This window comes from Leptonychotes weddellii, chromosome 5 (assembly GCF_054177405.1).
Source record: "Leptonychotes weddellii isolate Sample4059 chromosome 5, ASM5417740v2, whole genome shotgun sequence".
NCBI classification, from domain to species: domain Eukaryota; kingdom Metazoa; phylum Chordata; class Mammalia; order Carnivora; family Phocidae; genus Leptonychotes; species Leptonychotes weddellii.
Window position 1 is genome coordinate 154,809,162 of NC_138373.1, and position 16,317 is coordinate 154,825,478.

A 16,317-nucleotide genomic window follows, 5' to 3' on the forward strand; every position below is an offset into this window, starting at 1 on the left:
GAAGCTGGGGCTTGTCTGGAGAAGAGAACGAAGATGGGCAGGGGGCGTATGGCCAGGTTAGCTGCGGGACTGTTGCTCTGGGGAGGAACAGACTCAGGGAGTTCTGATGGTGGCCCCAGGGCCCCTCATGGCTCTTGGAGGGAGCCAAGGATGCTGTGCAGCCCTGGAGGTGGGGTGGGGAGCAAGGCGCAGAAGAAGCTACAAACTCAATAGAAGGAAGAACTTCTGACAGGAAATACCCTAAAGATGGGACAGGCCCCTGGGGTAGCGGGGCAGGATGGTCATGAGAGACAGGCAAATAGAGACATAAGATTCCCTGCAGGAATGTGGGGGGCTTCCTTTCTGAAGGACGGGGCTGGGGGCCATCTGCATGAGGAGGCTGGCTTGGCCTCCCCCAGCTCTGCTGTTCCCCCACCTATTGTAATGCCGCACTGGGATTCTGCCTTTCACCACGGATGACAGCTCCCCAGTGGGGAGATTTCAGGCATCACCAAGAGTGGGGGTGCTTCCTGGGGTTCCTCTGTATACTACGTCTGGTGCATTAAGTGTCTGCTGAGAGGCTGCTGGTGGTTAGGAATGGAGCTGGGGTCCAGCAGTGAATAGCCGAGCACGGGGACACCAGTGGTCAAGAAGGGGCTGGGGCAGGGGCCTGCCGGGTCTCCCGGGGACTGTCACTGATTGGAACTTGCTGAGAGTCACAGCCAGCAGTCGGCAGCCCATCATCCTTATCCCATGTGGTCAGCACAACCTAACAAGGCGGGTGGCTTTACCCTCGTTTTACAAGTGAGGCAACAGGTCAAGCGCCCTGCCTAGGACCCCAGCCCAGGCCTTTGGACACCTCAGACTATGCTCTCCCCCCTTACCCCGCCTCTCTCAGGTGAGGTGTGCTGGGAGAGGGGAGCTTTCAGCCACAGAGAAATGGGGGTGGGGCTTTGGGGTGGCTTAGGGGTTGGCTCCAGGGATGTATCTGGGATGTATCCAGCCTCACTTGCTGCTGGACCCCAGGCCTGCCCGGCTGCCCCCTTGGCTCTTGATTCTACTGCTGGCCACGGGCCGAGGCAGAAGGTAGAGCAGTTACGGTTCCAAGGTGGGCCCAGGAGGGGTGGGTTGCCTGGGCAGGTGTATCCTGGGTGGGATGGGCAAGATGCAGACTTAGGAGCGGTGGGGAGACACCAAGTGTTTCCACGCAGGGGAGGGGCACCATGACTGCAGTGTGGGGAGCAGGAAGCCCACGGAAGGCCATGGATATGGGAGGGGTTGGATTTGGGAGGCGGAGAGCTGTCTGATTCAGGAGTGAGGGACATGAAGTGGGGCACAGGGTTCCAGGTCTCATTGCATTTGAAGGAGGTGCCCGCTCTCAGCTGGTACCTAGTGTCTTCACCTCCCAGCTCCCTGTTTTCCAGGGTGTTCGTTCCAGCGTCGGCCCACCCTGGGGGCCCTGCTGCCTGCTGGGTCCCGGTGGGGTACCTGTGCAGAGACCCAGGCCCGTGTCCTAGGCATCTTATCCAAGCCTCCCACGGGCTTCTTGGTGTGGCTGGGGGTAGCAGTGGTCTGGATCTGAGCTCCCGCAGCCAGAGCCAAGACCCCCCACTCACCCTTTCCCTGGGTCCCAGGAGCATCCCCCACCCCCAGCCATTTGCTCCCTTCTCCGTGTTTGACTCCGGCACCAATGGCTCTGGGGTCAGACAGTCTGACTCCAGTCCGGTGCTCCTGTGGCTGGCTGTGGCACCTGGGCCCTCTGTGAGGCCCGCATAGGGATAGGGTCCCCTGTGTCCCGGTGCCCACAAATCTGACGGTTTTGGATAGAGTAATTGGGGTAGGCAGCTCCTAGGTGGCTCTCCCAGACAGAGCAAGACACAGGGGCTCCTGCAGTGGCCAGAGCCACCCTGGGAGAATTCTGGTGGGCTCCAGCAGTGGAGTCAAATGTCCCCAAGGACAGCGAGCCTGATGTTCAGGTCTGGTTGACAGTTGACTCAGTCCTCACCAGGACCGGGCCAGGCGGTACTTTCTCCGATTATTCAGACAGGGACACAGAGCTCAGGGACGTTGAGGAAATCTCAAGCTCAGCTGGAGGGGATGTTGGCAGCCTGTGGACCCCACTGTGTCCCAGTCCCTGCCCACCGCTTCACACTGAACTGGTGCTGGGTCATGAGGATTGAAGGAGGAGACATGTAGAGTGACTGGGACTAGCTATTGTTACTATATCCACAAGTCATGGAGCCCTGGCCTTCCTACCTCTGGGGTGAGGGGTCTCTGCCATCCCTCTGTCCCCACTTCATACCAGCTACTGCCCGTGGGATCCGACCAGGTACACCAGGCCCACCCTCCTCTGGGGCTGACCTCTGGACTTGGAGATCCTCGGTCCCTCCCTCCTCTACCCCAGGCTCCCTTTGGACCCTTGCCTTCAGGTCTTTGCATAGTCCATCCCTGCCCCAGAATGCCCTCTTCCCTTCACTCTTGTCACCAGGCACTCCCCAAGTACCTCCCCTTCTCTGCCCTCTGGGAGGGATGGGAGGTCCCTTGTGCTCCCCCAGCCCGTGTCCCACTCTGTTCATCAGCATGTGGTCATTGTTAGTTTCCAAGACCCACACTCACTGGACCCATTGCTCAAGGGCAGGGCCAGGTCCAGTCTCTCTGCAGCCCTGGCTTTGCCTGGCCCCAAGGAGGGGGCTCTACTATCTGTGGAAGTTTATTGAATATGAGCTACCTCTTGGCCTGGCCCCATGTTGCAGCCATTCTTCAGAAAAGGAAACCAACTGTGAGTTGAGCGTGGTATCTCAGGGCTCACAGGGGTCCCTGGGACAGGCCCAACTCTACATGTTCTCACTTCTTTGATATCCAGGAGGTGGGAAGAAGTGACAGCCAGGGGAGGGATCAGAGCAGGCTTCGGGGCAGGGCTGGGCCTGGCCAGGACCCTGGACAGCTCAGCAGAGCCCAGCAGCCCCTGCCATTGTTAGGATGGTACCTGAGATACGTTGGGGCCTTTAGAGGAGTTGGAAGGAGCTGGCCTGGCACCCTGAAGGGGGAGCAGAGTGTGTGGAGGGGAGAGCAGGTGCCCTGAAGTCTGAAGATTGGCCTTGCAGTCTCAACTTTAGCATATACTAGCTGGACATGTCTCCAGACCTCTTGGAGGCTCAGTTTCTTCATCTGTAAAATGGGCTTTATAGTCTTCCTTCACAGGGCAGGTTGCCCCTAGCTGAGGTCCCAGCCAGGCTGTTGTGAGACATAAACCAGCTACAAGGATTCTGGAAAAGTTCTCTAACAACAATAAAAGGCTCACAGGCAGCCTGTGAGGGGCCGGGCCACGGGTGCGGGCAGCCCAGGCCGCCCACAGGGGGATGCTCAGCACTGGTGACCAGAGGGTTGGCATGGGTGTCAGGAGCTAACACTCAGTGCCTCCCTCACCCTCCCTGTCCCAGGAGAGTTGTGAGCGGCAGCTTGCTCCTCTGCAGCCTGCAGAGGTGGCTGGCCCTGCCTGGGTGTGGCCTCTGTCCAGCTCCTGGGGACTCCCAGCCTGGAGCAGCATCACCTGGGGGCAGAGGACACCCATCCTGAGGCATATCTCGGGCCAGTTTTCTAGTCTGCCTGGAGCCGCCCCCTGTGGCATGATCAGCTAGCTAGTGTTCTGAGGCTCACTGTAGACTGGGCCCCTCTCTGTACCTGGCTATCTGGGTGACGGCTCAAGGGTCATATGGAGGGAGTGTCCTGGAGCAGGGGCGGGGACTCATTTGAGGGCAGCCTGGCTGGAACCTCAGTCAGCGGCAAGAGGAGGGAGCTCCTGGGGTCCTTCCACGTCTTCTCCTTTCATCTTTGACCAAACACGGGAGCAAGCGATTACATAATTTTTCTCCCGAAGCTGAGAAAATTGAGGCTCAGGGAAACATGAGAATGTGCCAAGGTCCCAAGCAAGTTGGCAGAGCTGGGTTAGAATCCAGAGCCCTAGACTTGGGATCTGGAGCGGTGACAGCGTTAGCAAGGCGCCCTAGCTGAGCTCCAGCTGTGTACTGGGCCGTCCACGTGCACCGTCCCCGGGGTTGCGATTGTTGAATCAGCTTTACAACAGTGAAGATCAAGAGACGGAGTTTCAGAGTCAGGATACTTGTAAGTGGGGGAGGCAGGATTTGAACCAACGGTCAGGGCCTGGCTCAGGAGTGGGGGGCAGTCATTGTGGGTTGTACCTGAGACTGACCGGAGGTGGGCAGGGCCTGGGCTTGATGAAGGTCCTGGGTGAGGCCCACGTCAGACAGTCAGACAGCTGCCTTGAACTTGAACTGTCTCTGGGCTGTGTCAGGATCCAGACAGACCTGGGCTGACAGGCAGAGACCGTGGAGGTTATAATGGGGCACAGGTGGGGGTGCAAAGCCAGGCTTCATCCTTCCATCCCCAGGGATCTTCTCCCAATGCCTCCAGCACATACTGATATCCCCTCTCTGAAATTCCCTGGCCTTCCCTGCCAGGGTGATTGCCGGGGCCTGACACAGTTCTGGCACGTTGCAGGAGCCCAGTGACTATGTGCCGAAAAATCACCATACCCTGCACGCTGGCTGTGTGCCAGGCACCACGGAGGACCTAAGGAGGACACAAAACCTAAGCTCCTTTGTCACTGAGGCATGAGAGGTCCTCCACGGCAGGGGCCTTGCCCATGCCTCCAGCCCATCCCAGCCCCCGCCCTACATGCACCCTCTGCTCTGAATGCCCCGCCCCCACTCTCCATTTTTCACAATATTCTGATGATCATAGAAAGGTTGGAGGCTCCAAAGGGTCCCATCAATAAAGTAAAAAATCACCCATCATCTTATCCCCAGGGTTATTCTGCTGGACATACTCCCTCCCTCCTCTTTTCCTCCCTCTTTCTTTTTTCAAAACAGAATCAGGAGCATTCTGGCGTGAGCTACTTCACTGGCTCATGGGATGTGTGCTGAGCAGGGACATGATTTTCCTGCCATATCACATTTCAGCAGCATCATGTGGTTGCTTGAGATTCTCTGGGCATATCGTGATTTTTCAAAACCAATCCCCTCTTGCTGGGCATTTAGCTTGTTTCTGATTTGGGACTATACATAAGCAATTGCAGTTACTGCCTCGGAGCGCCTTCCTGGAAGGTGAATTTTTTGGCCAGCAGATCTCCTACCATGCTCTTTCCAGACTCTTGAGCCTGGTCCCTCTGCAGGGCTGTCCCTCTCCTATTTATCCTCATCCTGAAATCTTATTCCTCTGATGTGCACACATGACCTTCTTCTGAAATGTCCTTGGGCTGTACCTGCTGTCCTTCTCCCCGTCCTAAACTGCCCTTTTTGTCCCCAGTGTCATGAGCACCTGTCAACCTCCTGCCTCTCTGAGGGCAGACAGCCTGGCACCTTCTTCCCTCCCCAACACATAGTAGGCTCCTGGGAAATGTTTCCCAGAAGAACAAGCCATCCCCTGGCTGTTTTAGCAGTATGGGATTGTGTGGTGTTTCTATTAGTCTCCATGAACAAGTGCCACTGTGTTATTAAATTTTTCCAAAAGCAGAATGTCTGCTGTGTTTGCCAGTTGGTTGCTCTTTTAGGAGTGGGTCTACCCTGCCCATCCTGTACTCCTCAATCTGTCTTTCAGAGCCCACTCACTGGACACCTGTGGCACGACAGACCCTGTGGGATGCAGCGCTGGGGCCCAGGGTGAAGCAAGAAGCAACATGGACCAGGGTAGGTGTGGGTCATGCTCGGAGTTCGTGCCTGGGACTGGGGGGTGCAGGTAACATGTTGCAGGCCCTTCAGGTGGGGGGCTCAAGCTTTGCTCCAAAAGAAGTTCTGAGTGTCCGGCATACAGTAAGTGCTCAATGAATGCATGTCCCAGGAAGGCAAGAGATGGTGTCTGGGAGCTGAAGGGAGGGCTGGTGGGATCGGAAGTGGTGAGGAAGCTGGTTTTAGAGGATGAGCGTCACAGGAATTTCTCTGTTCTCTCCCCAGGGACCAAGACCGATAATTCTCCAGGCTCCCAGACCCTATGTCCTCCAGGGTCTCCTGAGGCCACTACCAAGCTGTGGCTCTGTGTTTGACAGGCAGCAGGTAGATGGAGTCTGTTGGGCTGTTGAGCCCAAGACCTGTCCTGGGCCTCCTTCATCTCCCGGAGCAGCCCCTCCGGCTCCTCTGCCAGAGCAGACTCTAAAAAGATAAACCTGACCAAGGCATGCCCCTGCTCAAAACCTGCTATGGCTCCCCACTGTCCCTGATAAAGTCCACCCCCTTAGGCAGGCATCCAAGTCTCCTCCTGAGCTGGCTCCTGTCCCTCCCCCTCCCCACCCCATCTTCCCCTCTCCCCTCACTTCCTCTTTCTCTAGCCCCATTGAAGCTGCCATTCCAAACATGCCAAGGCCTTTGCATGCACTGTTCCCTCTGCCTGGAATGCCTTTTCCATACCTTCTCTCCTTGGCACACACTTTTTCAGCTGGGGTGTGTCCACCTCCAAGAAGCCACACCAGGTAGCCGGCCCTGCTTCTGCTCCAGCACTTTGTGCAGGGAGTTTTCCTGTGTCCCTGTCTGCCTCCCTACCAGACTGGGCTGTCCCCAAGGGCAGGCCAGACCTGAGGCGCCCACACAGGGTGTCCTCATACTGAGGCTGAAGCCGTGAAGAATGCAGGAGTGGGAGCCACCGTGTGATGTGAGTGTGTTGGGGGAGGGGACCCAGAAACATTGTTGAGGCGTCTTAGATGGGCCTCTGAGGGGCCACACCCCCTTCTCACCTCCCTCTCAGTCTGGGAGGCCCAGGTCTGACCCGTGCCCTGGCTACAGGCCCTGTGGATGCGGCCCTCCACCCGTGGCGGGGGCTGGAGGTCATAAGGGGCCTCTCAAACTCTCCCGGGTGAGACCACGGCCTCTGGGGGTGTCGCTCTCCCCTCTGCTCAACAAGGCAGGACCTTCTTCAAACCAGGGACCAGGTTCTCTGTGGCCCTGACCTGCTTACCTGCCCCTCTCCGGGCCAGGCCTCCGCTGGCCACCCTCTGTACCCTGGGATTGGGGACCTGGGACCCCCCGGGAGCAAGAGATGGGGGCGCAGGAGGCGGAACTGGGCCTATGCAGCCTCGGAGCTGGGGTCCGCGTCTCCCCGGAAGATAGGAGGGTAGGGGTCCGGGTCAGGGTGCCCTCACGGCCCCGGTAGGGGGTCCGGGCCGGAGGCGGGGGCCGCGGCGCCCCGGAAGGAGCCGCGCACGCCCCAGCACGCGGTGCCCGCCGCGGCGGCCGCGGATCCGGAGGTGAGAGCGCCCCCGCCCCGCTCCCCGCCCACCCCGCGCGCGGCCGGGCCCGGGGCTGGGGGGCGGGCCGGAGAGGGGTGCGGGGCGCGGCGGGCGGCCGCCTGCTCTTTTCCGCAGCGCGGGCCCGCTCCTCCTCTCCGCGTCCGGCCCGCTCCCCGCTCCCTTCCCCGCGGCGGCGGGATGCGGGCCCCGGGCCCGGGCGGGGGCCGAGGGCCGAGGCCTGGCCGGCGCGGCGGGGGCCCCCGCGGGTGGCCGCGCGGGGCTGGGGACCCGGGGCGCGAGCGCGGCCCTCCCGGCGCCGGGGCGGGGGAGGCGGGCGGGCGGGAGCGAGCGAGGGAGGAGGGCGGCGGCGGGAGGGGGAGCCGGAGAGGCTCGGAGCCGCGCGGCGGGCGAGGGAGGGGGCGGCGGGGAGCCCCCCGCCCCCCGAAGGAGGAGTCTGGCTCCCACTTGCTGCCTCGGACGCGCGGCGAGGCGGCCGCCGCCGGAGGAGCCCCCGCCCCTGCGCGCCTCCCTCCCCGGAGCCGGGCCCCTGCCTCCCTCCGTGCGCGCTGCTGCTCGCGGCCGCCGCGGCCGCCGAAGAGGAGCCCGGGGCCAGGTAGGGCCGGGGGCGGCCGGGGCGCGGGCCGGGGCGCGGCGGGAGCGGGCGCGGCCGCGACCCTCTCCAGGCGCCGGGTGACGCCCGCGGCGCGGCGCAGGGGCGCCCGCAAAGTTACTTTGGCCGCCTTTGCCGGGTGCCGGCGCCCCGGCCGGGTACCCCCGCCGCCCAGCCCGCCGAGCGGGTGACGCCGGGAGGGGCCTCGGCCGGGGCGCTGGACTCTGACTGGGGCCGAAGGGTCAGCGAAACTTTTCCCCGGCTCGCCGGTCTTTGCTGGCTGCTGGCGGAGTTGCTGATGGAAGAAGCGGACTAGCGGGGCGCAAGTGATGATGACCGTCATAACAATAGCAGCCCCTGGTCGCTGAGAGCCTACTGTGTGCAGCGAAGCCCCTGCGGGTACTTGGGGGCAAGGGAGGGGGGTACTAATGCTGGTCTAGTGGCCACTTTTGCTAAGGCGTTGCTGGAAACTTCATCCATCCATGCAGCCGTGCATCCATGCATCCACGCATGCATGCATCCATCCATCCGCTCACTCATTCCATACGTATTTATTACTATCTGCTATGTGCCCGGCCCAGAGGATTCAGTGGCTAACCAGGCAGGTCCCAGCCCTCGCAGGTAATATTTCAATGCTAAGGAGCCGTCCTGTCTCTTGTGTGTTTATTCTGGGACTTGTTATAGGACAGTGGATTCACTCACAGCCTCCCCTGGTCCTGGTGGAGACAGAAGAGGGTAGGTCTGAGAGCTGATGTGTCCAGGAGTCTGTGGCAGACCATGGCTTGGGGTCCTAGACCCACCATCCTGCATTCCCTCCCATCTCCTCTCCACTCAGGCCAGATGGCCAGAGGCCGGGTGCTGGACCTGGTTCTGGCTCCCTAGGCTGTCCCACTGAGTTCCTGGGGATGTGCTTCTCCCAGCGCTGGGTCAGACCTCTCCCGGTTCCCCTCCAGTAGCTTGGTTGCCTCCCCTTCCCATTTCCAAGGCTCAGAGCAGCCTTGTTAAATGGCAAACAATTATGAAATTAAACTGGGGAACAAAAGTGGGTGGGTTGGTGGATATTTGAGCCGGCTGGACAGGACTTGAATGGTGGAGAGAGACCTGTTAGTAGGGACCAGCCATGCGGGGAGCTCAGGCCAGGCACTACCATCCTCAAAACCCTGGTTGGTTTTTGCAAAAAAAAAAAAAAAAAATTACACCAACTTCATGAATAATTAGTCACATTGGCTAAAATGCTCTGGGGGATGTCGGCGAGGCCACCAGCTGACTGCCATTGCCAAGTTGGAAGCCAGGCCTTGGTCCATGGGAGCCAAGGCACTTGGAGACCATTTGGGGAGGGGGTGGTGGATTTGGCTGGACCGAAGCAGGCTTCTGGCGGTGGAGAGCACATTGGGGCTTGAGAGCCAGCCGGTGGTGATCGGGAGGCATTCTGGAGCTGGGCTCGTTGTACAGGGGACTGTGCGTGGTACAGGAACCATGCATAATAAACTGCTTCACGAGGCTCGGCTCCCTGCAAATTGGCTTTCCAAGTGGCAGCCCCACAACACTTGTAAAATCTTTTTTCTCAAGATGGGTTCCTGCGAAATGGTTACATCTGTTTGAGTACCCACTCGGTGGAGGTACATTAATTGGCTGTTGGCTAGTCAAAAGGCGATAGATAATCCAGGCACGGGGGTTTCATCATGTACTCAGAAGTGGTTCAACGTGGGGTTGCCTTTCCATTTATTTCTCCACCCCAGAAATTTCGCAAGACCTGGATTGAGGTAAATCCCTTTCATGTTGATGGGTAGGCTCAGGGTGTCATCTGCATGTGGGGTGCCCTATCTCTGATATGACTGCTGTGTGTGCACTTAGGATCACTCACCCCCCGCCCCCTCCCCCAGCTGAGGCCCCGTGGACTGTGTTGATGGACGGAACGGGTCTGAGTTTAGGTAAAAGACCCAGGCTTCGGGGTCTTTCTACTAGTCTACACTGTGTCAGGAATGCATAGGCCATTAGATAGAATAACCTTTCCAGAAAAGCCTGCTTTTAAAAAATTTCCCAGACCACCCTTAAGACTATGAAATCTTCATCTGATGAAAGCAGTTTAAGTTCATTTGTTTTCCTTGAATTTGCTACATTCCCTGGCAGGGACGGCCCCTTGTGTGCTCACCTAACCCAGGACACATCTTTTTGCACTGAGGAATTAAGGATGGTAGCAGGATTTCACTCAAGGGTAGCACTCAAGAAGAAAAATCAGCATTCCGGGTCCAGATTAGTGGAAAAAAGACGCACCCCCACCCCCAAAGTGCCCTCATCTTTTAATCTATCGAAATGATTTTGTTTTTCCAGCTTCAGGCCTGTGAACTGATCATGAATAGCGGGGCAGAGGGAAATAATCGGCCAGGCAAAGACTTTTAACAAGTAAATATTATGCACAGAAAAACATGCAATTAGTGGAGGTTAGTTAATGCCTTTCAAGTTGCGGCTGAGCTGCAGTTAAGGGTGGAATTTCTGCGTTATCCCTGAATTGTCTGTCAAAATCTTTAATGTGACAACGTGACATGTCTCTCCCATCGCCCCTCCCTCGCCGTGAACAGAAAAAGGGTCTTTTCAAGCGTCCCCCCTCCGCATTTTTCTTTTTCCTGAGATCTCTCTGTTCAGCAATTGGTACCTTTGTCTGCCAGAACCTCTGGAACCAGAGACCCTGGGGGAAGGGGCTCCCCAGATGCAGGAGCCAGGGAATGGGTTCTCAGGTTCGTCCTGTGCCCACAGATCACGGTTAATGGCATCTTGGATGAGACAGGCTGCTTGTGGGGTCTCCCTTCCAGCCAAACGTCTCGCCCTCTGGGATCAGACATGCCAAACACTTGGGAGGCAGGGAAGAGAGGGGCAAAGGGCATGTTTCACGCCAGAAGAGCCGTTTAGACTATGCTGGGTCACTCTGAGAGCAGATCCCTGCAGCTGGGGGTCCTGGGGTGTGGATGTCCCCACAGAATGAGACCACCAGCTAACATCCTCGCCAGACTGCTACTGAGATTGTTTGCCTCGAGTCTGAAGAAGCGAAGAAAATGTTAAAGCAAAAGCAACCCCAAGGGAAAGAAAAAAGAGAGATCCCTTTTTTGGGGGTGGTGTTGGAGAGAAGGTATAAATAGTTCCTTGGTTTAATTTGATTCACTGTGGCTCTTCTGGTGATCTGGCCACTCTGCTGCCAAAACAAATGTTTTACTTTATTTTGACTTTTTTGGGTCCTAATGAGACAAAATTTAGTTCTATCTTATTTCCATTTAAAGTATCTATGGTGGAGGAGGACAGCCCAACCTCATGAAAAAAATATCTTAACAAATTGAGATTATATGTTCTAGTTTTGAACTCAGATGCAAACTTGAGGTATTCTTTGGCCTTTCCATGCCTTTCCATCAATCACTCTTTGGGGGTTTTTTTGGACGTGAACTTGAGCAGCTTGATGTCACAACCTGGTCACACGTGATAAATAGAAACAGCTACAATGCAAACAAGAAGTCTCCCCTCTGGTTGATGGTGATACTCGTTGAGTTCAGAGCCAAGGATGGAGTAGGTCCCTCCCTCCACCACCCAAATCCGCACCCCTGAGAGTTTGCTTCTACCGAATGCCTTCACATTTCCAGCCCCTCCTTCGAAGAAGGATTTGAGACTTAGCATTGGTGCACATCAAAAGATTCTTGGCATGTCCCATGCTAATTTCATCACTTTAAGGAGCAAATGAGGCCTACTTCCAATTTCTAACATAGCCGTCATTTCCCCTTCATTTCGTTCCTTGGCATTTTCCGGCAGTGCCGCAGCCTACCAGGCTGCAAAGTATATGGCTCCGGCTACCTGAGAAGGGTGAGTACCTTTCCTGCGCCCTGTCTTTCCCCCTTCACAACGAGGTGCTTTTGGCATTGCAACGTTGGTGGAGAAGGCAAAGTTCCCTCCCCCACCCTAGGCTCCCTGCACAAAGGGGGTGTGGGGGGTGGAGAGTTGAGTTTGGCTGGGGTTTTTTTTTTTTTGGTCACTCAGACACATTAGATAATTGATCATACTTTGGAGGTTTAATCCTTAGTTGCAAATTCCTGCATGATCACCAAAAATGCACTTAACACTGATCATAAAAATGGCAAAACCTCGATCTCAGACTTGAGTGTAGAATTTACCATAGTGCCGATCTGATTATGCTTCAGTAACATCTGCTTAATAGATTTCCCCGAGAACGGTAAATCCACAATCACTTTCTTTGCAAATTGCATTTGAATGCTGAGCAGCTCAGACCCTCTTGCTGCCCCCCCTTCCCCAACCATGTGGGTCCCAAACCCCCATGACTGTTGAGTGTGACTTGATGTGGATGTGGAAAGGAGTTTCAAAATGCTGATTTTTTTTTTTTTTTTTTTTTTACACATTTACCTCTCGTCTCCTTTTGTGTGTGTGTGTGTCTGTGTGCGTGTTTGAAACGGATCTGGGTAGCTTCCTATTTCAACTCCGCAGATACGTGAATCTCCAAATGCTTTATTTTGAAAACTAGGACATAGCACTTTGCAGAAGAAAAATCATTCCACTCACTATTATTTATGTGATTGCTGATCTGCTAGATGGATAGAGAAAGCACCAAGAATTATAATAATTTATGGAGCGGAGCGCTGGTTTACAAACATATTTCCCAGCCCGAGCTTTGTGGGTTTCTTTGCATCTTGGGCCTCGTTTGGTGTGGTGGGAATGGAGAATATTCAGAATTTGAAGACCAGCCAGGTGAACCGACTGCATTCGTATCTAAAATTAAAGGAATAAGTGAGCAGCTATTTGTAGCAGACAGGACATGATCCACTAAGCAGCACTCTTCATCATTCTGAAATAAAAGTACATAATTGGAAAATGAAGTGGCAGCCAGAGCTTGGGGGGTGGGCAGCGAGGAATTAGAAAGTGTAATTTAAAATCATGTAGTCATAATTCAAAATGGGCCCAGCTAAAAGGTTTTTAAGTGGTAAATGCTTTAAAGTCACTCGTGGTTGATCCTTTTTCAAGGAATATGTCTAATTTACACGATATTTGTGCACTCCTGCGTTGGCTTAGCCTATCACTCATTTGGCGAGGCTGCGGACACCAGCTGCGGGTTGGCGCTCTCCGTCCTGGGGACCCACGGCTGAAGAGCGGGGCTGGGCGCACGGAGGGCTGGCCTTTTCGGGATGCGGTGGATTGGGCTTGATTCCCCCCCCCCACTGGGCTATTTGTTCTTTTTCCTTTCCTTTGAGTTTCTCTATTTATTTATTTTTTACCCCTTGATGACATTTTTAACTATTGACTGATCAATTGCAGACTTTCAGGCACGAGCAAAGCAAGGAAAGACAAAACAATTTAAAAGTGATTTTTGAGCTTCAGTGGAAACGTGACTTAAAGAATCAGTCCCCCCCCCTTTGGTATTTTTCTGTTAAATATTATTTCTCCTGCATTTGGCTCAGGGAAGACTACTTAGGTGTTAGTGTGGATGCTCTGTGACATTTTGCCACGTTGCAATAAGTACTCGACAAAAGCCCCAGTGAGCAGTGACTTGTGCTGAGCCGGCTTTCTCTCAGCCTTGCTCTGGGTGATCGGTGGGGACAGTTGCCGGCTCGCTGGCGAGTGAGGTGCGCCCCACTCGCCGTTAGAGAAGATGAGGCGTGGGATAGAGATGCCCTATCCTGGAGAAAGCTCTCCAGGTGTTGGTCTTAGTCACTACCCCGCCTTGGGTAGACTGTTGGGGCAGGTGTTTCTCTGGGGCTTCTTCTGTGTCATAGACAATCCTGTGTGGTCATTGTCCTCTGAGTTCCCGACCCAGGACAACACAGTATTATCCTAGCCTCATGGTCCTAGGTGCAAACATGCCAATGCCAAGAAGAGAAACATGGGTGCCTTTGGGGGGTGCTTTGCCTTAACGGCCTCTGGTTGGCTTTGTTGACGGGGACCTTTACCCTTTATGACATTTCCAGCTATCGAAATGGGGACGCTTTAGAGAGCCAGAGAAGATGCTGACAACAATGACTGGCAGGGGTCAGTGGGCCAGGACTGTCCTGGGCCCACCCTGGCTTTGAGGAGCCTGTCAGGTGGAAGTGGGTGCCTCAAGCTTCATGGCAAAGGGAATCTATCTTTGATCTTCACACTGGCAACCCCTGGTGGCGCAAATGCTCGTGGTTTTCCCTCACGTATCTGTTGGACGTAGTTGGGCTGCCGGAGTGACCCAAGTGTCTCCTTTGCAAAAAGCCACCTGTTGTTAAGATGCTCCGTGTAAGCCAAGGTCTCTTACAGTCTCTCCTTTCTGGGCCTTTGGCACACGCTGGCTGGTCTCACAGCTGGGTGGGGGCCTTTCAGGGCCCAGAAACCCCATTCCCTCCCCCTCATTATAACGGGGTTCTGAGCTGCTCTTTTGATCTGCCTGGCTGCTCTCTGGTCCCTGAGCCCTTTGCGGGTCGGTTACATATCGGCGTTATTTGGGTCGCAGAACAGGGCTCCCCTGGGGTGGGGGCAGTGGGTGTTTCAGGGCTGACCTGCAGTGTGCTGGGAGAGGTGGGCGGTGAGGAGCTTGCCTCGAAAAGCTAGCCAAGGGCAGGCTGTGCTTAATGTGTCTGATCACAACATCCTGGGAACTGTGAAATAAATGGGGGGTCACCTAGTAACGGGATGGGAGGGAAGAGGCCAGGAGTCCGGCTTCCAGGCGGGAGAGGAGGGTTTCTTGATTCTCTGAAAACCTCTGCTCAGTTCTCGGAAGCTCCCTGCAGAGCTCCTGGGTTTCACCGGAACTTTCTAACCACAGCAGAAGAGACCTTTAGTGAGCACCTACTGTGTGCTGGGCCCTCAGCCAGGTGCTGTCACAGGTCCCATGTCGTGGAATCCACCCAGTGGTTCTGGGAAGGAGGTTTGAGCGTCCGCTTGTTTGCAGAGGAGACACCTGAGCTTCGGGAGGTTAAAGCTGCTTTTGAATCCAGGTTGTGAGTTGTGAGGGCCCGTGCAATTTCTCTCGCTCATTCATTGGTTCACCTGTGGTTTTATTCTTTGGCTTCTCATTCAGCTCAGACACGGGGGCTGTCGTGAGAGAAGCCCTGGGGGGCTGTGGGTGGAGGCGCCCGGCCCAGCCTGGGGAGGTCGGGGAGACGTCCGGGAAACAGGTGTGTGCGCCCGGAGGTGGGTGGTGCGCAGAGCCTTTCAGCAGAGGGGACAGCATCCGTGAGGGCTCAGAGGCAGGATTGCCGGTGTGCCGGGGGGAAACCCGGAGGTGTGAGCTTGGCCTGAGTGGTGAGAGGGAGGCCGGGCATCCGGTGTGGCCTCCTGAGCGGATCGAAGGATCTGGGGCTTTAGCCTAGAGCAGCAGGATGGCTCTGCGGACATTCGGTGAGCGGGAGGGAGTGGCTTAGTCCAAAGTGCATTTTGGGACCGTTGTTCTGGAGGCTGGCTTGGCGCTGGCAGTAGGAGAAGGCCAGACAAGGTTGTGGGGACAGCCAGAGAGCACGGGGCCTGGAGTTGGCCTCTTTCCCACATACGACCTTTCCATAGAGCTGGCGCCTAATCGCAGCTTTACCACTTGCTGCCTCGGCTGACGACCAGGTTCCTCTAGAGAAGCCTCGCCTGACCCGACTCACGGCATCCGAGGACGGGCAAGTAAATGCCTTTGAGGCGGAAACAGACAAATCGCCTTGTGAGAGAATCTGACTCGAAAATCGAGCCCTACCAATTGGAGGCAATATTTCAACAAGAAGTTTTCAACCCAGAAATTTCAAGAATTTTCAGCCCATCCACGTGGGCTGATTGGACTTTGATGGAGAGGCAGGGGCACGGCTCTCTTCATCTCCTCTGTTACCCTGAGAGGGGCCTAATGAGGCAGCGGAAGCCCAGAGAGGTTAAGGGACTTGCCCAGGGCCCCACAGCTAAGCAGCACTGGAGACTGAATTTGAACCCACCGCCTCTGACTTCAAAGTTCAGGCTGTTTTCCACTGTAGAAGCATACCAGTGGTCAAGAACCAACACAGTAAGAGAGAGACCATTTATTTTTTATTTTATTTTTAAAAAAGATTACTTATTTATTTATTGGACAGGGAGAGCGAGAGAGAGAGAGAGAGAGAGAGAGCACAAGCGGGGGAGTGGCAGGCAGAGGCAGAGGGAGAAGCAGGCTTCCCCCTGAGCAGGGAGCCTGATGCGGGGCTCCATCCCAGGACCCTGAGATCATGACCTGAGCCGAAGGCAGATGCTTAACCAACCAAGCCATCTAGGCGCCCCCGCTTAACCGACTAAGCCATCCGGGTGCCCAGGTGCCCCTGAGAGAGAGACCATTTGTTGATGCCTCCCCTGTCTCAGGGCCTTTGCACTTCCCTCTGCCTTGGTTCTCTTTCCCCAGGTCTGGGTGTGTGGCTGGCTCCCTCTCAGCACTCACCTTTGAGGTGACATCACCTCTTCAGACAGGCCTTTCTCGATCCCCCAATTTCAAGTAACAATCACCCTTTCCCCACTACTCATTATTCCGTTACTCTGTTCTGTCTTC

At 55.9% G+C, this 16,317-nt stretch overlaps 1 protein-coding gene across 3 annotated transcripts in view; it reads left to right on the plus strand.

Moving 5' to 3' along the window:
* Nucleotides 1–7,213: 7,213 nt before the first annotated feature.
* Nucleotides 7,214–16,317, plus strand: part of MPPED1 (metallophosphoesterase domain containing 1) — a 74,968-nt gene continuing 65,864 nt past the window's right edge. The window contains exon 1 of one of the 3 annotated variants that reach the window (XM_081822605.1): nt 7,214–7,231. The gene's annotated coding sequence lies outside the window, so the exon portion shown is untranslated. Of the gene's footprint in view, nt 7,232–7,726; nt 7,827–11,475; nt 11,667–16,317 lie in introns of those variants that run through there. The other 2 variants (XM_081822603.1, XM_081822604.1) reach the window with 2 other exon arrangements.